Genomic DNA, 26008 nt, shown 5'->3' on the forward strand with positions numbered 1-26008 from the left:
TCATAATCACATCCAATATTCATTGGTTCCATGTCACCTGAAACTTAAAATACCTATTAGAACAGGGTTACATGCATTAGTATAATTACAAAGTTCGAGCACCACACTTGCCTTAACGTTCTGACAGAACAAAATATATATTTTGTTTTACAATAGGTTATTTCTCTGTGATATGCCAATATCGCGTTATATTTAGCTTTATACAATCTTTATCTGCGTATATAATAGCTCTAATCTTTCCAAGACATAACAAGATTGAGATTCACCCTCATCAGGAAACAAATTCCACATTACCATTCTAATAATTACAGGCGGTTTGCTTTTTTTTTAAAAGGATTTTTCAATACTTCAGGCTCCCATATGTTCTTCACAATTAAAACACATGACACATAATGCGTAGTGATACCGTACGAATCATTTGTGTCGGCAAAGGAACTCGTTTAACAATTTACTGCATCGTATTTTAGGTTATTAATCGATAATTTCGTCATCAGTCTCGATCACCGAATCGTACCAGACTAGATGAGCAAGGTATGGCCATCACATATAAGCTCAGCTTATTTCGATTAATTCAACACATTCCATGGCCTTCGGTATCTTTCTACCATTGATGTTTTCCGCCATTTATACGCATTTTAGCAAACTTTGCTTGAGGAACGTGGAATATTCATTTAATTCTACATTATGTACCACGACGTCTTATTATGTACTGAAATTTTGAGAGGCACCACGGGGTTTAGAGCTTATCATCATTCCGCCGACACCTTCAATTCACCGCCTGTCGTTCACATAATTAGACGGGTCACCTGAGTTCAGACACTCCTGGACGTATGATGATCGGACATATGATTTCATTGACGTTAATTTCATCATAAACTTCCAATGCATTTACCAACTTCATCCTGACATACATTGGAAGGTTATAATATATATTGTAACAGTAAATGTCATACTTTGTCTATGGGGAGCATAAGACCAGGCAGGGCGTGTACCGTTTCTGAATGGAGTGCTTGCAGAGGAAGAGAGGTTTTCTTGAAACGATTGTTAAGTTCATTGAAATTTTTAGTTTATTAACAAAGTTCAAAGTCATATCACCCCTGTACAGTAGATGTATCTATTTCTTCTTCCTGGGCTGGTGATGTACTCAAAATCCGGCTGCTCTCCTCATACAACCATCAGTTACGTCTCTGCACCATGGAACCACGATTCTTCTCACGATGGAAATTCTAGAGGTTCTCAAAGATCTGTACGACGTCTTCAAGGTCTAGACGGCGTAGGAGCATTGGCATCGAGACTTGGTAGCAGGAAAAATTACTCATGAATGTACACACTTAAACCTGGGACGCGCTAACGCGGAAAATGGTTTCTGCACAGACAAAAATGCGACTTAGTAATGGGTTCAGATAAGATTTAAAACACATAACAATGACATAACTGAAGAATCATCACACGGTAGAATGTTCACCAAAATATATCCCGTGTTTATCGTTAATATCTCGGACTGAGTTCTATGAGATATGCCGTACGATATTAACACCTTGGAGTTAAATAAGCAGAGTTGAATGTTAGTGGAATAGAACTCATAAACTAAAGAATCACTTGTAATTTAGTGTCGTCGAATGTCAATAAAGTTGATTAAATAAGTTTGGAAAATGTGACACTTGGAATAGTCTGAAATTATTACACACGAAGTATTTTTAAGTTTCTGTGAAATTTCAACTTAATATCTTATAAGAAACGAAAATCTTTCATTCGTAACACCAATCTTGTTCATATGTGTCAACTTGAAATTAAATAAAATGGATTCTGTTCACCAACAGTTCGTAGTTCCGTCATATGATAGGTACACTGTCTATCGTAAACACACAGCTCAAATGCACAGTCCACCGCTTATCATAAATGCACAGTCTAAATACACAGTTCGCTGTCTATCATAAATGCACAATTTAAATACACAGTCCAATGTCTACCACAAATGCACAGTTTAAATACGTAGTTCACTGTCTGTCAGAAACGCAGAGTTCAATGTTTACGACAATATTCACAAGATATTGGTAAATCGCACCAATTTTACAAGTCCGGTGACGTAGTCACGAATCGAAATTAATTCAGAAATCAATGACTTGTCAAAGCTTGAGAAATTCTAAGTCTGAAAGCCTAAAAATTATCGAAATTATTTCAATCACTTTGCCAGGTAAAACATTGTTCAAAATCTATCACTGTTTGAGTCGTTCCGTTAATCTTCAGTCATGAGCATCTGGAAATAAATACAAGTTTGAAACATTCGTTCAAATAATAAGTCACTTGGAAATATATGGCGAATTACAGCTCAAATCGCTCTTGATTTAAGCATACATTCTATCACTCACGAATCACAGAACAATTTATAAGTCCACACTCAATGCTACAGAGTTAAAGTCAGAACTTGATGAAATGAGACTATCACTTTGAAGAAATTTTTACAAGTTCGAATTCGATTCCGCAGAGTTAAGGTCTACAACTCGGCGAGAAGAATATCATTCGTCATAACGTCGCGGTCCCCACGAGCCGACCGACGGGGTTCGACTGTGGTACTGAAGACACGCACTCTCGTCCGCTGACGAACATACACCAACTGATTTGCCTAGGGAATTGGCCCGCCATTTATACTCTAGTCGAGCAAAAATCTGTCATTACATATTGCATAATAACTCCGTTTGCTCTCGTTGGATTTCTACCAAACATTGTAGAAATAAAAGTAAAATATGTGGCTACACGATGATGTTGTTGATTTAATCCAAACATTACTGTGAGAAAAATTAAATGAAGAACATTTTGAATGTTTCATGCTGACGTAGGCTTTCTGCCACGAGGAGGCAGGCTGTAACGTCACCCGCTCCACATCACACACACGAGCTGCTTGCTGTATCTGGCTGTCTCCTGTTGTTGAGTCGGCGCGCAGCGCGAAGTTTATGTTCGAAATAGGGGACTCAATTCTGTACCAGTGTTCCCGGTACAATATATATAAATTAAGGCATAAAAATGAAAACAGACGTGACTTAATGAGACCATTCTAGGCATCTTAGAAACTTAAAACTTGGTACCAGACAACCTGATGACTTCTTGATCCCTAGACAAATCTAAAATTCTCTAAGGGGGACGCGCTGGGAGTTTCAAATCTGCATAAGAACACAGTCGGTGATATTTATCCAGAACGATAACCTATAGGTTTAATGGGCTTAAAAGTTTCCTGAAAGTCCTCAAGTTTAACCCCTCTCCAATATCAATATCAATCTCCCAGACGAGTTAGAAAATTGAAATTTGGCAAAATTATAGCTTTTAGCCTGTAACCGACGGAAAATTTACGAGATGTTAAAAAATTTATTTTTTTTCCGCTAAAAATATCGAAATATGGAGGCAATTTTAATGACTGTCCAGACGTTCCTTTCGAGGTATTTGGTGGCTGAACGGTAAGTCGTATCACAAAAGGGATGGTGCAATCTCCGTTCAATTTGGAGTGATCTACAACTATGGTCCTATGACTTTTTGTCGTATCTCTATCCCATATACCTTAAATTTGGCTCTATTTCTGGATTTATCCAAATTTTTCTCTTTGTACACGTATAACTGATGGTTTGGTTCAGTTATAGGAAGGATGGGATCATCAAATTCTACACGAATATTTGCCCACAGAGTAGCCATATGTGAGCCAAATTCTATGTTTGAAGCTGTCGCTTAAGTATCTGAAAAGTATTTCATTGTGTGAAAACCTTACACTAATTTCACCCTATTCAACGTTTCTAAAACAATCTTACCTTTAAATAGATGAGATACGAGGAAATATCATAGGGTCAGCTATTTTGACCGCTAAATGAGGCCAGAGGCGTCTTTTCGTACAATTCGTTTTTCGTTATGGTGCACCGTTTAGCAGCAGTTATTCTGTAAATGAAGGTGAACGTGCATAAACTTCCGTATGTCGATCTACATTTATTCATTTAAGTCTATTTGTAGCGATCTAGAAGGAGTGTGTCTGACATTGTAATTAATACTTTACAAATCAATAGTGACTGTCAGCAGCAGGGCGTCTGCTGTTGTAATCAGTACTCCCCACATCGACTTTAACTGGCAGTAGGAATGGGGTCCTCCTCCAACGCCTGTCTACCATTGTAATGAATAATTCCCTTCTCGATTTGACTAGAAAAGGGCAAGGGAGCGTGCATTTTCTTCAAAACGATTTTACCTGATTCTCATTACCATTAGGGTTAGGGATAGGTGCCCCCTTGCAAGGGTGCCCCCGATTATACACAAATTTACCCATCAAAATGTGACATAGTGAATTGCGGTAGATAAGTGGACCTCTCGTTATCATCACACCTCCGCAACTCGCACTTTACATTGGAAACAGCGTCTGCGGACCTCATTATGCTTTTTCTCGGATAATGCCAAGAGACAGGCAATTTAAAAATTCTTATTCACTTCATGTACAATAATTTACTTCGATATCCGTATACAATGTAGAATACAGTAGCAAAGCACGAGTATATTTGCTAGTTTAACATAAAATTTCGCAACATTTTCTTGGAGTTATTGTGGGTAAATGAGAATTGTCGCTGCATAGACAACGGCAGATGAGATAGGCGCACATATGTTGATCTAATGTCAACTATGTAGAAATGGTTCACCACCATTAATCTCGTCAGACGCCAATTAACATCTATATATATATATATAATAAGAGTTTTGTCTGTACATTGCTCAGAATTTGAAAAGAATGGTCCATTTCAAATTATAAGACCTTTCCTTATGTACTTTCAACAGGCAGAAAAGTTCAAGTAGCCTGATGAGCAGGAAATGATATAAATATTAGGTGTCGCCTGTGGGTGACATTGGGCTTTGACGAGTTAAGGCAATTAATTAAGTTGTGAATATGGGAAACCACGGAAAACCATCTTCAGAGCTGCCTTCTGTGAGGTTCGAAACGACTGTCTTCCGAGTGAAAGTTTCAGTTATGTCCATAGTAACAAGGAAATGCACTTTTTACTTTTCCGTAATTTCTGTCTGTCTGTCTGTCTGTCCACGCATCATGAGAAAACGGCTGAAGAGAATTTAATGAAAATCGGTATGTGAACAATACTGACCAATGTCACCTACAGGTGACACCCCTATATTTTCTTTGTGGACCACGTTTCCTGCAGATTTTTAGTTTTGCGTTGTTTTTTGTAGTGTAGCTAACATAATCTGAAAGGAAATTTAAAGTTCACAGCTGCGCGCCCGTAGCCGCACGGCCAACTCACTCGGTCTCTTACAGATCCCTTCCCAATGTTTTGTTGTTAAAGAACTTTTTATAAATGAAAACTTTTATACCAACTTGAGAGTTTTCAACAAAATCTTCAGTTTTAATTAATCGAAATAACTGTCAGGGAAAGGATTACCCCGAACATTAAAAATTCATCATTTTTAAATATACCAAATATATTGCATTATACCCTTGACAGCCCACAGTTTGTACCAAGCGTGACGGAAAATTGTATGCCAGATTATGAAATATTTGCTATGAGGGAATCAGACTACGCTAAAAGATAAATAGCGTCAAATTGGGAGATAAAATGCTTGTATCCTATCCGGGAGGGAATCAGAACCCGATTTCTGTGATGGAATCAACGTTAACCGGTCTAGGGGAATATATTCTGGAAATATTTTTGTACTTGTTTTCTATCTCTTATGACCTCCTGGGAAGTTTACTTGTTTCGTGTCTGTAAGCTATTCAAGCAATATTCTTTTCTTTTCTCGCCTACACTGAACAACACGAAGAAAGAGAGAAAGAAGTACTTTTTTATTTGCCTTACGTCGCACCGACAAGGAAAGAAATAAAAATGAGGAAAAGATCATGGTCATTTAGAAGAATGCCTTCCATTAGCATACAAATTGATATATGTAAAATAATTAATTGTGTTTTTCTTGTAATATAAGTTCCGCGACGTTAAGATATGACTTGTGTTACCCGATATCGTTCTGAGAATGTAATAATAATACAAACAGAAGCATTATTATACCGCATGTGTTGTTAACTATGTGGCTTGAAAAATGATTCCTACCTTCTAGCTGTGTTCTCTAAATTACCTCGACTAAGTAAACTCATTAAGGGTTCCATTACGTCCAGTCGTAGTGTGAAACAACACACCGTGATAGGGTGGATGAATAGCCTCTTTCTCAGCATGCCAATAGTATGGGGTGTGGCAGGGAAAGGAAATTTATTTTAAGAGAAATTAAGTAATTCGTAACAAGAAATTTCTTTCCGTCTTCCATTTTTTATTCCATGGAATATAAGAATGGCAGAATGCTATTAAAAGCGCCACACCTTTTACTTAGGCTGTCACTGATATTGAAGAAACTTAATGCCAATGTGGGGTATTAATGTTTCCTAGTCAAGAAACCAAATGCATGTAAGAAGGAGGACAGAGGAAGGATGGAGTATTTCTATACCGTATCGTGTCTTCCTAAGTTAAAAGCCACCCATTCTATTATCACTAGCGTTCCTAAAAGCCTCCTGGAAAATAAGCAATACAACTGAATTCATTCACGAGTTTGTAACAAGAAAAAAAAAGTCCCGAACAATCTACCCTTTTAAATTGTCTTATAATTGATGTTTATTGATTTCACTTTGTGAAAGACTCATGGGGAGGGAATGGGAGAGTCGCAGCTCACGCTAACTTTTGGAATCAACTTTTCATTTTATAGGAAGGTAGACAGTCTCTCTTATTGTGACTCCAGTGATTTCCCCCAGATCAGACAAGGGAGCCCTTATATTCACTAATAAATCTTATGAAAGCTTCAGGTGAAATACATTCTGTTATTTTAAATAACGCGTCATACTGTAGATTAAGTATAGAACCAGTACAATAAAGAAACTTTAGATATTTCAGAACCTCATTTTGCGGATAATGTTAAAGAAAAACAGGTTGTATCCAAATATTACGTTACGTACTGAAGCAAACGTCTTCAATATTAAATAATTGTATGCTTTAGAAGAGAGTCAGAGACAATTTCATTTATAACATTGAAAAATGAAGCTGCTCTATGTAAGAGATGCAATAATACACCACGTTCTGATTACTTACATGTAACAATACTGCACGTATTACATAAAAATTAGCTCAAAAGGTAATAGAGTGATTTTTTTTTTTGCACAAAATATTTCAGTTGCCATAAATGTGATGATTGATTATATTTATTGAACCCGCCAATTTATCTCTACAAAAATGGTGATCAATTCTCTCATTTCCAGAAAAAAATTCTCGAAAAACCTGAGAATGGTATCTGAAACTGATCCTTTGGATCCAAAAAAAGAAGGCCGTACACATCGAACTCCTGGGATCCATGCTGATGAGAGAATTTAGTGCTGTAGTATTCTTCATTCTCCGTAAATGGCTTGCTTCTTCTTCAACGAAGGTTGTCCGGACGGTCGAATCAACAACAATGGCTATAAATGCTACGATGTCACTGATGAGGCGGCAACCAACAATACCTACAGGAAACGCCTCTCGTAGCAGTCGAAGCTTTTCTTCGTATAACAGGTCTTAGGCCTATATTTAGCTTTATGGTGCAGTAAATTGATCCTTAATCTGTTGCATGGGCACCTGCCGATTACAGGATTTCTTTTGTCTCTCCGACACATCTACGACAGAGCGTCGACTCGGTGCTAACACGGTACTCCGTGAAGATGCATAATTCCTTATTTCAGCGAAGCAAATCTCTTGGCCTGTGGGCATATTGTATTTCAAAATTTTACACTTCTGTCAACTCTACTCTTGAAGGGACTTTTCTAGATGTTCTCGGCACATCCGTTTGGATTGTGTAATACCTTAATGGAGGATTATTAGGTCAGTTCATTTCATACAGAAAGGTTTTTATTGAAGTCATCAGCAGTAATTTGGTCAACACCAGAAAATGTAGAGGATATTGAGGCACTGGGCTGCAAAATTTTTAACTTGTAACTCTGGGAGTTATTTGTTTTATTATTCAATCCTTAATACCGATGCAAGGATGTGCGACTGTTAATGGTGATAGCCATACCGATTGTACTTCGTGATAACTTGATTAAAATCTACAAAGACACCTGCGCTACCATCTTTGAAGAAGTAATTGAAGTGCTAAAATATGTAGACTTGAAGTATATTAAAGGTAGATCAGCTCGTGGAAGTTGTGCATTTCCACCCAGTATTATGCAACGTATGATAACAGTTGTCCGCCTCTGTGATGTAGTGGTTCGTGTAATTAGCTGCCACACCCGGAGGCCCGGGTTCGATTTCCGGCTCTGCCACGAAATTTGAAAAGTGGTACGAGGGCTGGAACGGGGTCCACTAAGCCTCGGAAGGTCAACTGAGTAGAGGTGGGTTCGATTCCCACCTCAGCCATCCTCCAAGTGGTTTTCCGTGGTTTCCCACTTCTCCTCCAGTCAAATGCCGGGATGGTACCTAACTTAAGGCCACGGCCGCTTTCGTCCCCCTTCCTCGTCTATTCATTCCGCTCTCCCCCCCCCCCCCCCGCCGGTGTTCAGCATAGCAGGTGAGGCCACCTGGGCAAGGTACTGGTCATCCTCCCCAGTTGTGTCCCCGACCCAGTGTCTGAAGCTCCAGGACACTGAGGCGGTAGAGGTGGGATCCCTCGCTGAGTCAGAAGGAAAAACCGAGCCTGGAGGGTAAACAGATAAAGAAGAAGAAGAAGAAGAAGAAGAAGAAGAAGAAGAAGAAGAAGACGAAGATAACAGTTGTGGGCTAGTTCAGTAAATATCAGAGACTGATTTCTCACCATATTTCAATGTAAGATTTATCGAGTCCTTGCAGAATGACCACTGAGACTATGATATTGCAAACACTCATGAATTGGCAGGACACGGAAGTCTGAAACATCCCATCAAGAAAACGTGTAACTTACAGTGAACTTACAATATGTGGAAAACATGGTCAGAATTTAAAATACAGGCAAGGATAACCACGCAATACGTACCTACCCAACAGATTTATCACGGGGTCTGGAGCTGTATTCTGAAAATATCCGAGAAGGTGGAAATTAAATAATATGTCATGCAAAAATTTCCTGAATAAATTCACTGAATATTTGTGGACCTTATAATATGAAAACATCATTTTATACCAATTAATGTAAGGTAAGGGTGTATTCTGCCGGAAAGCAGGTCCGAAAATCCGCAAAGGTGTGCCTGAGCCCGAGTTTACGTACGGTGAGGTGGCCAATTCCTTTCCGCTCGGCCACCCCCCCACCCCCTACCAAGAGTGCGTGGCATTCCAACCAAATCTTGACCACGCCAATGTTGCTTAACTTCGGAGATCTCACAGGATCCGGCGTTTCAACACGGCTACGGCCGTTGGCAGACCAAAAGAGTATACATTTTATTATTGACATTTGAGTGTTAGTTCAGTAAACGTTGGCATTCCGTCTGTAGATATTATGGTAGATAAAATGACCCTGGATCGTTGATTGCGCTCTCTCCAACATTCCTGAAACGCTCAGTTTCCTACAAACAACACAGGCTGACCATCTAAATTACAAGGGCTGCACCGGAATTTTAATAAACACACAACATTCTCCTTTTTCATGAAACACACCTTCAGTACTAGTTGCATGTTTATATCTCAGTAATAGCGTGCACAATTTGTGTAGGACTAAGAAGAGAAGGGAATGCTTCCTCCTTGTTTACCCTGTCAAAACCATTTCAGTAAAACTCCATAATTAATTTTAGTCATCGCACTGGAAGAGCGCGACAGGCCTAATGTACACTTCACGGCACCACAAAATCACTAAACTCTTGTACGAAAGAGTCTGCGTCAAACTTTGTATACTACATTTCGTACTAAGGTCTTTCATAATGAGATATTTCTTGTCTTATTCCTTAGTATGCATTTTTCCATTACAGAGTTTGTCGATAATGTTGCGTCGTTCTGTTATGCTAGCAAAGTGACAAGCAGCGGTTAGGAAAATTTGTACCGAATGTTAACATTCTAACTCGTTCTAAAGCACTGAAGTGCTCACTTTTACAGTATTGGAAAAGTGTAGATAAATATTGAGTATCATCATCATCTTCACCATAGTCATCATCCCCGCACTCTCTTTTCCAGAACATCACATTAATTTAACTGGAGAAGAGTGTCGTGCCTGATATGTGACCGATGAACTCTTCTTGATCGCGCTCAGTAAACCTCATTTTTCCTCGATAGTTTTCAAAACAAGTTCATTTGACTTCCCGTCACTACAGCTTTCTCTAGTCATTCTTTCCAGAATTACATTTCCTTTATCTTCTTTCATTTTTCCCATATTTCAGGTCTCACGCCATTGTCAGCATATCCCAATCAAACGTTGATGTGTTCATCCGATCACTTCTGGTAGTCAGAACGTTTACAATACTTCTACTATCTATTTTACGTAGCAAGATATCCAGAAACGTCTTTTTTTTTTTTTTTTTTTTTTGCTATTTGCTTTACGTCGCACCGACACAAATAGGTCTTATAGCGACAATGGGATAGGAAAGGCCTAGGAATGGGAAGGAAGCGGCCGTGGCCTTTATTAAGGTCCAACCCCAGCATTTGCCTGGTGTGAAAATAGGAAACCATGGAAAACCATATTCGGGGCTGCCGACGGTGAGGTTCGAATTCACTATCTCTCGGATGCAAGCTCACAGCCGCGCGCCCCTAACCGCACGGCCAACTCGTCCGGTCCAGACAGGTCTTATGGCGAGGATGGGATAGGACAAGGGCAAGGACTAGGGAATAAGTGTCCGAGACCTTCACTAAAGTGAATTACTAATATTTTCCTGGTGTTAAAATGGTAAACCACCGGAAACAAACCCTCAGGGTTGCCGGCGGTGGGATTCAAACCCACTTCCTTCCACATTCAAGCTTACACCTGCGTGGCTGAAACAACACAGCAACTCGCTCTGTCTTACAGTACTTCGGCTTCAACATCTGATCTGGCACTTGACAGAAGTCATATTAAGAAAACGTGTCATTGAATAAGGCCTGGCCGTTCAATTATGACCTTATTGACATTTAAATTACAAAATGAGCCTAATAACAATAAGTACAACTCACAAATTTTCACGTCCTGTGCTGGGTCGGTTTGCACTCTCTCCTCTCTCTATGCACTGACAGTGACAAATTTCACAAACCCAACCCTCCTCCCCACCTCAAACCTCTTCGTCTCCAATTCTTACTTCCTTCTTTTCCATTTATGTTGAAGAAGACGAAGAAGGAAAAAACCAGCAAAGACAGAGAACGCACAGGATCTGCGTGAATGAAGTAAACTAAAGTGAAGTAAGTTTCTTCTGAACTTGATGTCCGAACTAACACGTAGTTAATATAGTTCCTACCGGGCGAGTTGGCCGTGTGGTTAGGGGCGGGCCGCTGTGAGCTCGCATCCACGAGATAGTGGGTTCGAATCCCACTGACGGTAGCCCTGAAGATGGTTTTCCGTGGTTTCCCATTTTCACACCAGACAAATGCTGGGGCTGTACCTTAAATAAGGCCACGGCCGCTTCCTTACCACGCCTAGGTTTTTCCTCTCCCATCGTCGCCATAAGATCTATCTGGTCGGTGCGACGTAAAGCAAATAGAAAATAAAAGAAACAACAACATATAGTTCTTCATTCAGTAGACGGAACAAATGAATAACGACTTAATGGTGTGTTAAAGAACATTTCATGAATTTCAGTACTCGATAAAGGAAAATATAATGATTACATATCCTTATAGTAATTTTATACCTAAGCGGCACAGATTAGAAGAATGGTAGTCAGAAACACTTATATTTGAATACGATTCAAACTTATACGGGGGTTGAGCGTATGCGGGCTATTGACGTAGCTGTTCTAACAGATACAGTTTCGTAGCGTATTTTTGCAAGGCTGTTTATATACTAGCTGATGTATCCGTGCTTCGCTACGGAATTCTACATTGTATACAGAATTCTAGGTTAAGTAGAGTACACGTTGTGTGCAAGACAGTATTAAATTGCATAGCTCTTAACGTTACCCTAGAAACGCGACGGAGAAATCACCTAACATTTTTTCTGATATGAAGACTGCGTTAGTGAATATCCATCGTAATTGTGGGCCCGCTTGCCTACTATCAATAACAATCAGGTTGGGAAAAAAATGAAATGGCGTATGGCTTTCAGTGCCGGGAGTGTCCGAGGACAAGTTCGGCTCGCCAGATGCAGGTCTTTTGATTTTACACCAGTAGGTGACCTGCGCGTCGTGATGATGATGATGATGAAGACGACACATACACCCATTCCCCTTGCCAGGGAAATTAACCATTTAAGGTTAAAAGTCCCGACCCTGCCGGGAATCGAACCCGGGACCCCTGTGGCCAAAGACCAGCACGCTAACCATTTAGCCATGGAGCCGGTCAGGTTGGGAAATTGCATTATAATGACAGACACTCTCCACCTGCCTTTCTACATCCTCAGAAAGACTGTCTTAGTGGTTTTCCCAACTGAAATGAACATAGGTCATTACAATGGCGTCAATAGGAATTGCGCGAGTAAAAGCAATGATTTCATTTTTTTCTAGGGGCTTTACGTCGCACCGTCACAGATAGGTCTTATGGCGACGATGGGATAGGAAAGGCCTAGGAGTTGGAAGGAAACGGCCTCGGCCTTAATTAGGGTACAGCCCCAGCATTTGCCTGGTGTGAAAATGGGAAACAACGGAAAACCATCTTCAGGGCTGCCGATAGTGGGATTCGAACCTACTATCTCCCGGATGCAAGCTCACAGCCGCGCGCCTCTACGCGCACGGCCAAATCGTCCGGTGCAATGATTTCACATGAAATACTTGATCAAATGAAAAACCACACATTTTCTACTTTTAACGAACAATGCTACGCTGCCGATATAACAGTTCAAAGTTCCAGAGCTGGAATGACCAGGCCGCAGACAGCCGCGATCCGTGAACACTCTTAGTCTTTTTTCGGGGGGAGGGGGTTCGAATAGTGGAGAGTCCCAAGGAAAAAACTATGTCCTTTTACTAATTTGTTTCCTAGGAGTACCCGATGAGTCGGAAGATCTCAATTCACTACACTGGCGGCGGAAAAATCTATCTGACTGACACTACTAATTTTGAATAAAATGAATGTAGAATTTAATAAAAGTGAAGAACAAGGAGCTCTTTTTAAGAAACGGCTCTTTTCAGGGTTGAATTTTTAGTTATTTTGTAAATTGTGATGCTATAATGTGGAAAATACCGAAATTGTAATTCCAGACCAGATCATACTACTACTACCACGACTACTACTAATACTAAGTGACCCTCTGCGACGGCTCATTCAAAACAGCGCGTCAGAGTAGAGATCGAATAAGTGGAATACTATGATTAACCAGTGAGTTACGTTCCAGCAGTACGGTATCAGAAAATGTTACGAACCAGAGGAATGACATGCTAAAGGTTTCTAACTCCTCAGCTATTTCTCGCCAATATTCAATCAGCCTATTGTACTCGGTACGCATCAGTAATCCCATCTATCGGAGTTGAGTGGGAGCATAAAAGACAAAGAACATCACAACAAACAATGGTCAATGTAATGTTATTGTTGATCAATGTTATGCCTTTCAGTATTGTAGGTATTCACATTTAGTTTTCTTCCGACTCCGAAATACCACTCTTATCATAGTCGGTACGGTAAAATTGAATAAAACATACATGGACGGAAATTGCATTCTCTATAACTTTTGTTATGCAGTACTTTTCGATAGGACCAATAACATAGGTATTTCAAAACTAAATAAAAGGCGCCTTCCCTACACTACAATTTCATACAGGGCGAATAAAATTGTTTATAACTTAGACTGCAGTTTCTTATTCCCCGACTCTATATGCCGAATTTCATTAAATTCTGGTAACCCATTTTCTCGTGACTCAGCATTGATATGGAATTGGCTACAAAAATACAAATTCATGAATATCAATGTTATCAAAACCGGTACGGTAACAATGTATGACATAAATGATAGGAAATTAAATTCTGTATAACTTTAGTTATTGTAACCGTACATTACCATGCCACAGGCATGTTAGGAAGTTTAGCCAATCATATATGCCGTTTTCCGCAACATTTTGCGACATATAATGTCGTAATTAGCAGTCTACATGCCGAACCGGAATGTGATTTGCGATACGCCAGTCCGAAGGGAGCAGTTTTCTGCGCTGTATCGAGAAAAGGATAGCACATTACTGCTGAACCTTGAAATCGCGCTCTCTTTTCGTGCGAGCGAGGAGGAGAGATGACGCTACGCGTGGAAATGTAGGTTGTCGGAGAGTGGGCTCAATTAAGGTGTTTTTTGAAACACAAGAAATAAATATCCTTTACTAATTCAACACCGCATTCATTGGCGCCACTTGACCATAATTAAATTAAAAGAGGAAGAAGAAAAATACCTTCATCTGGGATAATCTCTGGAAATTTACGAGTCAGGTCCTATTCGAACCGATGTATTTAATGCTAATTGTTGGTGCATATAAATGCAATACTTCAATAGTGGATCTGTAATGACGCCTGTCATATAGTAGTACGCAGACTAAAAATGACTGCCGAGATTCGATAACGTGAGGAAAAACGTGAGAGGTCTTGCGTGTGAATTTCTATAAGGATGCTTTTGAGATTGTGAATGACCCGATGATCTTTTTGGTTTTAAATGAGATCAGTAGAAAATAGCGGTCACGAGCTATAATTTGATTGCTTTCACGTCGCTGTAAGATTCCGTTTACCGGAGCTCCATTTCGACCAGTGGCGTGGTCTACCTCCTCCCCGACCACTCAGTCCAGATACTATAAATAAAACCTGGACTTAGAAGCAGTATCCCATTGTAATTTGTGTAGCCGCAGTACTCACACGTTAGGAGTGAACTTGGATATCAGTGTATGAAGTGTTGTGTCGAGGAAGAAAAACACATCAGTGCGATGTAAAATATCGCGAAATAAGTCGTGTGGTACAAGATAATGTACAGTGTTGATGAATAGAAGTCTTATCTCAACATTTAATCTTTTAAATATCAACGACAGTCAGTTGCGGCTCATGATGCAATCACTAGTGAAAGGGCAAACGCATCAGGTTGTTTAAAAGTAGTGGGACAGCTAATTACGTTCAGTAATTAATAGTGACCGATCTAAAGCATTTTAAGAATGAGCGACGTTCAGTAATATTAAAGAACCATATTCCTGATAAAATTAGCGTTTGCATACTCCATGGACATTTTGGTGATAATTAGTTACACTGTGTGATTAATGGGGAAATGAATAGTGATTTATATAAACTTGCTACTATTTGGATTAAACTATTTAAGTTATTAGTGGATGTAATCACCAGTAGATTCTTTGAAAGCACATAAACAGTGTTTAGTAACTGATTTCCCAATTTTTTCCTGTATGTTCGTAAGTGATCATCGAACCCGAGGACTGGAGCCAACGAGAAACGCGCCTAAGTGCTTGCAGTGATTTCTTCAGGGAACGTCTAGAGACTCCACTAAGAAGACCACAGTTCGAGACATGGATCGTGTTAGGATGAAGAGGAACCAAGGACTATCAAAGAGAAGAGCAGTCATCATGTTGGTGTAAAATATCAAGTGTACCTCGAGATGACAGCAAACCATACCCAGCATTCGATAAGTACATTTAATTTGAATATATTAAACCACGAGATTTGCATGCCAGTAGCGATTTTTAATTTTGTAAATATAAAAATGTTATAATTAATAATATTAAATGTAGGGAACACTATACGCGTGTGACTGGGAAAATATTACTTATTGATGATTCAAGAATAATCATTGATATTTAGCAGGCTTATTTGCATGAATTAGTATATAGGTCCCATAAATGCTTAGTGCATATGAAACACATATTTGAGAAGAATAGCGCTTTAGCTAAATTTATAATTTCTTCGTAAGTTACTATCTGGTTAAGATTTCCATAGTAATTTGACTATATGTAGACTATATGTTTGCTTCAAGGTGATTCAGGTATTTATAAATCGTATATAATAATAAATGATCATTGAAGATGTTCAAACCGAGGTAATATGTGAACTATATAGATACGCGAGTGAAAATGAATTAGTTAGATAAACTGTGAGAATCGAGTCTTCTCTGTAAATTAATAGAACGGATTTGAGATGCAGTGGTATGATGTGGAAGGTGAAGCTTGTGAGATGTTTGAGATGTTGGAATGATAAAGGAATATAATAATTATGGCTGTTGTGATATATTGAATTAGGCTGAATATATAGCCGGATAGTAAATAATAAGAAGTGGTGGCTCTCAAATGAATGCGTACTTGAGAACGAGCCAAGGAAAAAGAAAGAACAAAAATATCGACATCACGCAACAAAGTGCGAAAAATATTTAATTCAAGAATAAATAATGAATAACTGAAATAATTTGGTCACCCCTTCAAAACATCCAACAACAAGAGTACAACTCCTCCCTAGACACCTCTCACGTGGATCACTCCACAACAACAACAGAGGTACCTAGCGATCTATCTTGTCACCTTAAAATGAATACTCGAACGAAGAAAATTTACCTCCCTGGAATTATTCCCGTCGTTTTACAACAATGAATCTAATGTTTCACAAGTTAACGTTAATTCTTTTGACTAAATAATAAAAGCGTTTCCCAATACTAGCACTGCACGATAATTTTGTCTCCCACTGTCGTTTTACCAAAGTGTATTCTCGGTTGCAGGATAGTCGGATTAACAAAAAACCGACCGGGAACATATGGTCTGATATGTAGGCTGCAGCGTATCCTCCTAGCGTGAACAAAATTATTCCATTCAACCTCTAAACAGATCTCTTAAAATGCATTTAAAATATCAGAAATAAACTCATGTTTCCATGACATTAGCGTGACAGAATTTAACACAAAACTAATATAGTATGCGAGAAAGTTTGAGTAGACACGTCTCATAAAAATTTGTTCTCCCAATTCATTTTTATTCACCAACTCAGGGACATATTTTCCCGTGCCATAAAATATACGCAAATAATCCTCGGACACCTCTAACACAGAGTACCGGCATGAAAGAATCTCAAAATACCTCAGGACAATCTCCTGGCAATCCACCTCTTAAAAACTAGAAGACTTCAACCACATGAGCCACATTCAACCTCCCTTCTACAATACTGACACGAATTACCTGATCTACATCTGCACTTTCCGCTATGAAAAATATACTTCTGACGGCTAAACCATATTCCCGCATACTTCTTAGCATTAACAACTATTCCTCAATAAACCGAAACTGGGAGCTTAAATCCCCTGACAAAATGGCCAAATAATAATTCACAACACATCTCACGACAATTCTTAACATTCAAAAGACATTTCTCTTCTCACAAATACACGCTAAAGGACAATTCTAATTTCATCGAGACATGCGCTTCTGTCCCTTAGAGATTCCACGCGCTAGGTGATCACGAACCGATTGCACAACTCACAGCATACGTTAAAAATAACAGATAATTTTATAAATGTAGTAATTTTTATTTCCCAATGGAAAATATAGGTACCAAACCACATCTGATATTCTACTGAACATAACTAGACGGTTCCCATCCCAAACAAATGATATCAAATTTTCGTGAAACAATACTTCTAATACGAGTATATATAAAAAGACATGGAAATTTACTTGACGGAAATAACCCAGCTCTCGACACAAATATCATATCACCCTCATTAAATGCACAAAATTAGAAATGCACATGCAAATATTTCTCTATAAATGATTTCCCAAGATATGAAACTTACGTCGTACATTACAAACGTTGAAAAACAAATACATGATTAACCAAAATTTCGTCAGAAACATGACATAATGATGTAAGCACTGAGATTTTAATTCACATTACCTTTTGAAATCCATCGCAGAATTCTGAGAGCGTTCTCTGATTTTGCCTTAGCCAACCATATTTAACAGATTTATATAGATGACTAGCATATGTACCCGTTCTTCACACGGGAATTGGTAATCGATTTCACGATTTTTTCATGAATTTATGCAAAGTTACGTACCTATATTCAAACGTTTAATGCACCATATTAAACTGATATTCTTTTACGAAAGCCCGTGGCAGTAACAAGAAGTACGATAAAGCTGAACAAAGTGGAGAAAGAAGGGGTCAGACCACCGAGTTTATTGAACGATACAGTTCCTGGTTTGAAGTTGTGCGTAATTCTCCCTCCCTGTTTCTCGGATACATATTGTTGTTCATCTGAAACCGGGTGCGACACCGTGGCTGAAGACTCATGAAACCAATCGTCGACGATAACTCTCTTATTAACTGTTCTATCGAAAAGAGTAAAATGGATCTTTAGTTAAACCCTTTAACCCAACTTGAAATGACATGGCAGCCTGTAAGAGTCCATTAAAGATACCTCCCATGTTATACTCCCATCGGTAAGGTGCACATGAGAAACACATTTTTAGAAACTGACCTACGTTAAGGCTGGTAAGTTTCCACTAAGCCAGGTCATGTACATTTTGTGGGAGGGTAAACACACTGTTTCATCTTCCTATGAACCCCCAAAGTGATCCGGGATTTAGAATTAATATTGACCATAATACCTACCCAAGGATAGATATACAGTTTGGTAGAAATATATAGAGTACTTTCCCAGTCATAAGAACTCAATAAATGGACGAACAGACAAATTGACGAAAAAGCTTTAAAAACGTCCGCTCGTACTTAGACTGAAAAACGGTCCGTTAATGATATCTTATTTATTAATCCCCGTATCGAAATGATGTACATGAGAAAAAGTTTTAGAAATTGATTTCCATTAAGGCAGGTAGATTTCCGTTCAGTTTGGTTGTGTTTATTTGAAGGGCCTTAGCCTACCAAGCGACAGCTGCTCAGCTTGAAGGCCTGCAGATTACGAAGTGTCGTGTGGTCAGCACTACGAATCCTCTCGGCCATTATTCTTGGGTTTCCAGACCGGGGCCGCTACCTCACCGTCAGATAGCTCCTCAATTCTAATCACGCAAGCTGGGTGGACCTCGAACCAGCCCTCTGGTCCAGGTAAAAATCCCTGACCTGGCCGGGAATCGAACCCGGGGCCTCCGGGTAAGAGGCAGGCACGCTACCCCTACACCACGGGGCCGGCTTCTAAATATATAGCTTGGTAGAAATATATCCAGTAGTTCTCAAGTTATAAAAATTCAGACAAATAAGCAGACAAATAGATAGATATCAAAGCTAAAATATTTGCAGATGGTCATTATTATACGTGAAATGGATAACTGAACAATTATTTCGCCAAAATAGTCAATATACAGATACACGGTCGTTACTATTTTATTTATATTGACCAGGAATCTGCTCCACGTACACCTTTTGTGCTATGTGCCTGGACTTAGCCTGAAAAACCGTACGTTAATGATATATCCCTTATTAATCATCCTATCGAAGAAGTGCTCATGAGAAAAAATGGATTTACATCAAGGTTGGTCAGGTATATTTCGCTGGAGAGTAAAATAACTGTTTCGGTTATCTATAAATCTATATCTATAAACCCCCAGTCCGCACCGGGAATTCGAATTGCTATAGATCTTAAAAACTATCTTTGGACAGCGGGATGCTAAATATGAAGTTTGGTTAAAATATTTCCAGTAGTTCAGCAGTTATAAGAAATATGCTTTACATGCACTCGCCTTGAGCCTAAGTCCGCTCGAATTTATACTGAAAAACGGTCCGTTAATTATATCTCTCTTATTAATCCTCGTATCGAAATGATGTACATAAGAAAAAGTTTTATAAATTGATTTACATTAAGACAGGTAGATTCCCCGTAAGTTCGGTTGTGTAAATTTTGTAGGTGTGCAAAATCAAGGTATCGGTTTCGTAGAAATCCCCCAGTCACTTCAGGGATTTAGAAACAACATTGGCCCTAAAACGTACCCAAGGATAGGTGGATTCTAAATGTGAAGTTCGGTAGAAATATATCCAGTAGTTTTCAATGTGTAAAAACTGAAACAGGCACCAAAGCCAAAATATATGCAGATGGTCATTAACTTATTATTACACCTGAAACGTATAATTGAACGAAAATTTCGCCAAAATAGTTAATGTACAGACGCAAGGTCGTAACGATTTTTGTAGATATACATTTATCTTATTTCCCTTACTCTGTTTCATCCGTCTCCTCGTACAATGGCATCATTGCATAATATTGTTATTGACTTGTAAATAATGACACCAAAACATATACCCTCACACGAAGACTTTCTTTTACGAAAACACGCACTCGTATGACCGAATGTCAACGCACACGTTGACTTGGAATTATCAACTTCTCGTTACAATTGACTCAAAGCAGTACTTCGGCAATGAACTGAACATCTATTCCTGTCTATAAGTATTAATGCAATTCCACATTTAGAATTTCGACGAGGTTTAATTTGATTTCAATTGTAGCTAGATGAAGTCTTTGGCTAACACCAAATGTAAGATCTACTGAAGTAGTATAATTGGACAGTTCGGCGGCCGCCTCCGCCTCCGGGCTCCCAGGGGCCCCTCCGCCTCCCGCGGGAAATTTGAATTTCGGCGGGAAATTTGAATTTTGGCGCGAGATTTGAATTTGTAAACAAAGCCACGTGCTTTTTGACAGCTGTCATCGACAACAACGCATCGCCAACCTCACTGCTGCCATCTTAACGGGCCTAAACCTCAATGGTACCAACTTAACCTAACTAGCGCGAGATTTGAATCGGTAAACAAAGCCACGTGCTTTTTGACAGACAACAACTTATCGCTAACCTCAGTACTGCCATCTTGACGGGCCTAAACCTCAGTGGTACCAACTTAACCTAACTAGCGCGAGATTTGAATCGGTAAACAAATCCACGTGCTTTTCGACAGCCACATGCTTTTTTGACAGACAACAACGAATCGCTAACCTCAGTGCTGCCATCATGACGGGCCTAAACCTTAGTGCTTCCAACTTAACCTAACTAGCGCGAGATTTGAATCAGTAAACAAAGCCACGTGCAGATATCATCCGCCATCTTTAATCAAGAGAGCACCGTGCTGCCCTCTTTCGTCAGCTGACACCCGCCATCTTTAATCTACAGAGCACCGTGCTGACCTCTTTAGTTGAAATGTGGTGGCGGCAAATTCTACATTCTCTTGTTTGGAAACAAACCCATGCGCGTTTTTGACAGCTATCATCCGCCATCTTTAATCTAGAGAGCACCGTGCTGCCCTCTTTAGCTAGATACCTTTGAAATGTGGTGGCGGCAAATTCCACGTGTTCTTGTTTGGAAACAAACCCATGCGCTTTTTTGATAGCTATCATCCGCCATCTTTAATCCAGAGAGCACCGTGCTGCCCTCCTTAGCTACTTACCTTTGAAATGTGGTGGCGGCAAATTCCACGTGTTCTTGTTTGGAAACAAATTCTACGTGCTCTTCAGCTTCATCCACCATCTTTAATCAAGAGAGCACCGTGCTGCCCCCTTTGTGGTGGCGGATAATTTAAAAATTCTTTTTGATATGCTGCCATCTTTAGTCCAGAGAGAACAGTGCTTCCCTCTTTAGCTACTTACCTTTGAGACGGTTAATTTATAAAATTATATTTGACAAGCTGTCATCTTTAATGAACAGAGCGTCGTGCTGCTATCTTGCGGGTAATTTTTACGTCACAGCTGTCATCCACCATCTTGCATTGCTATCCTTAGTGCTGCCCTCTTTAGCTACTTACCTTTGCGGCGGACTATTTGAAAAATCTATTTGACAAGCTGTCATCCGCCATCTTGCATCGCAAACCTCAGTGCTGCACTCTTTACTTGAAATGTGGTAGCGGATAATATGAAAACATTCTTTTTTGACAAGCAGCCATCTTTAAACTACAGAACACCGTGCTGCTATCTTTATCGTACTAGCGAGCAATTTAAAATCTAGATGCTTTTTTCTAACAGCTGTCATCCGCCATCTTTAATCTAGAGAGCACCGTGCTGCCCTCTTTGTGGTGGTAGTAAATTCCACGTGCTTTACAAACCCACGTGCTTTTTTGACAGCTGTCATCCGCCATCTTTAATCAAGAGAGCGCAGTGCCGCACTCTATGTGGTGGCGGATAATTTGAAAAATTCTTTTTGACAAACAGCCATCTTTATTCAACACAGTTACCGCTATCTTACATCGCTTACCTCGGTGCTGCACTCTTTAGTTGAAATGTGGTGGCGGTAAATTCGAACAAGTTTAATCATACATCGGGGAGCTAGAGTAAGCACGTGCTGCAGTGATGACGTCATCATGCATGTTTAGACTTGTCCGTTTTCTTAGGAGTAAGTCGGTGTAAAGGAATGTGGTGGCGGTAAATTCGAACAAGTTTAAACATGCATCGGGAAAGTTAGAGTAAGCACGTGCTGCAGTGATGACGTCATTGTGCATGTTTAGACCTGATCGTTTTCTTAACAGTAAGTCGGTGTAAAGCAATGCAATAAGTACAACATTTTTGAATGCGATCAAATATTTATTTACAAATGTACTACAACAGTGTTCGTTTTTGCTGCTGACAAAGTTGGTATGCTTCTTAACAACGTATGCTTCTGAAATGCCTCCTGCAACATTCAAATTAAACAAAACATTTAGAAATATATTGTACTAAGTATGTTATGCTTTACAGAGAAGATCATATACTTCTTACCTTGTTGTTATTCCTTTTCGGAATCATCATCATCATCATCATGAGGTACTAGAGAAAGTTCATTCGTACACTGTGTACAGTGTTCAATCCTCGGATTTGGTCCATACCATTCATCATCACCATTTTCTCCTCGATGCTTGTAATGTCGTTGACAAGTTCTGCATAAAGCTACTTCGATCGACATCTTACTGTGTAGAGGAAGGATGTCCCAAAAATTATGTACGTAAGAGGCAGCGTACGTAGATAAAAATCCTGGTGGTAAGTATTGAATAAGATGTTTCGGCATCGACGATCTATGTTTATAGAATATCTTAATAGCCTCACTCACTCGTGTAAGATAAATAAGATGTTGCGTATGAGCATGCAAACAGCATGCACATTTACAGTTTTGTTCCATAGCGTAAGATGTCGAAGCACACACTAATGAAAATGATAAAGAGCTATTCTTATTTATAGTCTCGTAACAATATTCGTTAGCGGATGGTAAGTAACATCACTCATACGAATAATAAGACAATAGGCTGCTGTGTTAGCAGGAATGTTTTCAGATGTTTCAAATTCTAAACGGATATCAACTGGAGATTCTTTTATAGATTCTTCATGATAAGAGCAGTCTATAACTACAATCGGTGCTTTATTTTTAAATTCTTGAGGTTTAAATAGCGGACGATCTTCTTTCTGATAATACGATGATTGAAATTTACAAAACATGTCATAGAGTACCCCAAACTTATTTTTCTCAAAGTTAATGTCTATGTTTTCGTAGGGATACGTAATTCCGTTGAGATATAGTCTAACGTGTCTTAATTTACAGTGATCAAACAGTGAGCTACCTTTTTCGTGATTGAATTTATGATTAGTTTGAAATCCAAAAATAATGTACAAGGGCTTCTCAGTAAAACGTGATGTTTTAACAGCCCAGCTATGCTTGTTTGTAGGTGGTAACACAGAATATTCATACAGCTCCCAACTTCTAAAACGTATAGGTAATGGTTTATCATTTTCTACAATCTTGAGCAATCGAAGTTTTTCACGATCAGATAAGGTTACATGTGGAATCCTCCACAGTATACGATGCAGTGTTATTTTCGATTCTACTGGTGTTTCTACTGCTTAAAGAGAATTGTAATCACTTCGATCACGGATTAGAATAAGCTCTTGTTTTGCGTTGATTATAATACGTGTAAAGTCTTCTGCGAATCCAAAAATATGTTTCAGTGATAACATACCCGTAAAAGTTTCATCCTCATTAATCATCCAGTTGTTAGTAGCTTTTGGACACCATCCAGCCATCCGAAAAAGATTACTTTCTTCATCACAGAAAGAAGGGTAGAGTTTCATTGCACTTGTAATACCAACATTCTTCGCTCGATCTATTTCAACATTATTTACTTCATATCGTGCTTCAGAAAAGAGAAAAGCTAGAGCATGGTTGTTTAGTTGTGAAGTGCTTGGTCCACTTCCATCCGGGAGCCCGGAGGCGGAGGCGGCCGCCGAACTGTCCAATTATACTACTTACTGAGTTACTACTCAACGAACAAAATTATGAAAAATACGTAAGTGTCTTAAAACCTTCTTTGGAGACTAAGTCCCACGCCTGCCTACACGGCCGAAACATAAGTTTTGATTCTAGGACTTTACCTGGAAGCTTACTCGGAACGACGTGGACTCGCCTCGAGTCCTCGACACAAAATTACAAATTTTCAAAATGGCATGAGCGTTTTTATTATCTCGTGACGATGGCACAGAGTGCAAACACATAAAATTATATTTCCAAAATCATTTACAAAAGCACATGTCCTAAATATTACATAAATGCACCGTTATAAATTCTGTCCGCCCCTAAATCACGGGCTTTTTATAAATAGTCCTAAACTTCCAAAATGAATTGTAACCTCGGTACTATGTTTTGACCGATATCACTTATATTCGTGGTCTGTTGCGTTTCATAGCGTTCTGTCCTGGATATTCCTTATTTTAACACCTAGAAACTTGAGGTTGTCTTCATTAACGATGAATTAATGGCACTTGTAATCCTCGTGATTCCTCTTCCCTCAAATTTTTCTGCAGCTAAAATACGACTGGCATAAACTCCCGCCAAGCATCCTGTATTCTTACGATCTGTCCACAAGTGTACTTGATGTCATTTCTTCATTGATTGGAAACCAAATACTCCCTAGGCTGACCAAGAGCAAAATGTGAGTCGAGTTCTTCATGCTGTCTGCCCGCCTCATTCAAACTTTCCGAACTTCTCAGTTACGGACCCTGGTTCACCCCTCGGGTTCAAGACTCTTGTTTTTCGTAGCTCAAAGATTATGGATTCAATATAACCTTATATTAATTTTCTACTTGTTTAACGTCGTACTAACACATCGAAGGTTTTCGGCGACAGAAGGATTGGGAAAGAATTAGGACTGGCAAGACAGTGGTCGTAACAATAATTAAGGTACAGCCACACCCTTCACCTGTTGTTGAAATGGGAGACAACGGAAGACCATCTTCAGGGTTACCCACGGTGGAATTCGAGCCCACTATCTCCCGAAAGCAAACTCGCAGGTACACGAAACTAATAGCGCGGTAACTCGAACGGTACCTTATATTACAGTATTATGCTAAATTCAACAATGTTTTTAAACGGGGTTAAAAGTCAGGTTGTGAGTTTCACAAATAGGAAAAGTCATCTCATTTTAAATTACTGCGTTGATGGGGTGAAATTTCTTTATCGGGATCACTGTAAGTACCTAGGTCTTAGTATAAGGAAAGACCTTCATCGCACTAATCAGATAAATGGGATTGTAAATATAGACTACAGATCTCTACACATGGTTATGAGGGTGTTTAGGGGTTCTAGTAAGGATGTAAAGGAGAGGGCATAGAAGTCTCTGGTAAGACACCAAATAGAGTATCGTTCCAGTATATGGGACCCTCACCAGGATTACTTGATTCAGGAACTGGAATAAATCCAAAGAAAATCAGCTCGTATTGTTCTGAGTGATTTCCGAGAATAGAGTAGCGTTGCAAAAATGTTGCAAAGTTTGGTCTTGAAAGACTTGGGAGAAAGAAGACGAGCTGCTCAAATAAGTGGTATGTTCCGAGCTGTCAGCGGAGAGATGGCGTGGAATGACATTAGTAGACGAATAAGTTTGAGTGGTGTCTTTGAAAGAAGGAAAGATCACAATATGAGGATAAAGTTGGAATTCAAGAGGACAAATTGGGGCAAATATTCGTTTATAGGAAGGGGCGTTGGGGATTGGAATAACTTACCAAGAGAGATGTTCAAAATATTTCCAATTTCTTTGAAATAATTTAAGAAAAG

The sequence above is a fragment of the Anabrus simplex genome, chromosome 1 (genome assembly GCF_040414725.1).
Source record: "Anabrus simplex isolate iqAnaSimp1 chromosome 1, ASM4041472v1, whole genome shotgun sequence".
In the NCBI taxonomy this organism is placed as follows: Eukaryota; Metazoa; Arthropoda; class Insecta; order Orthoptera; family Tettigoniidae; genus Anabrus; species Anabrus simplex.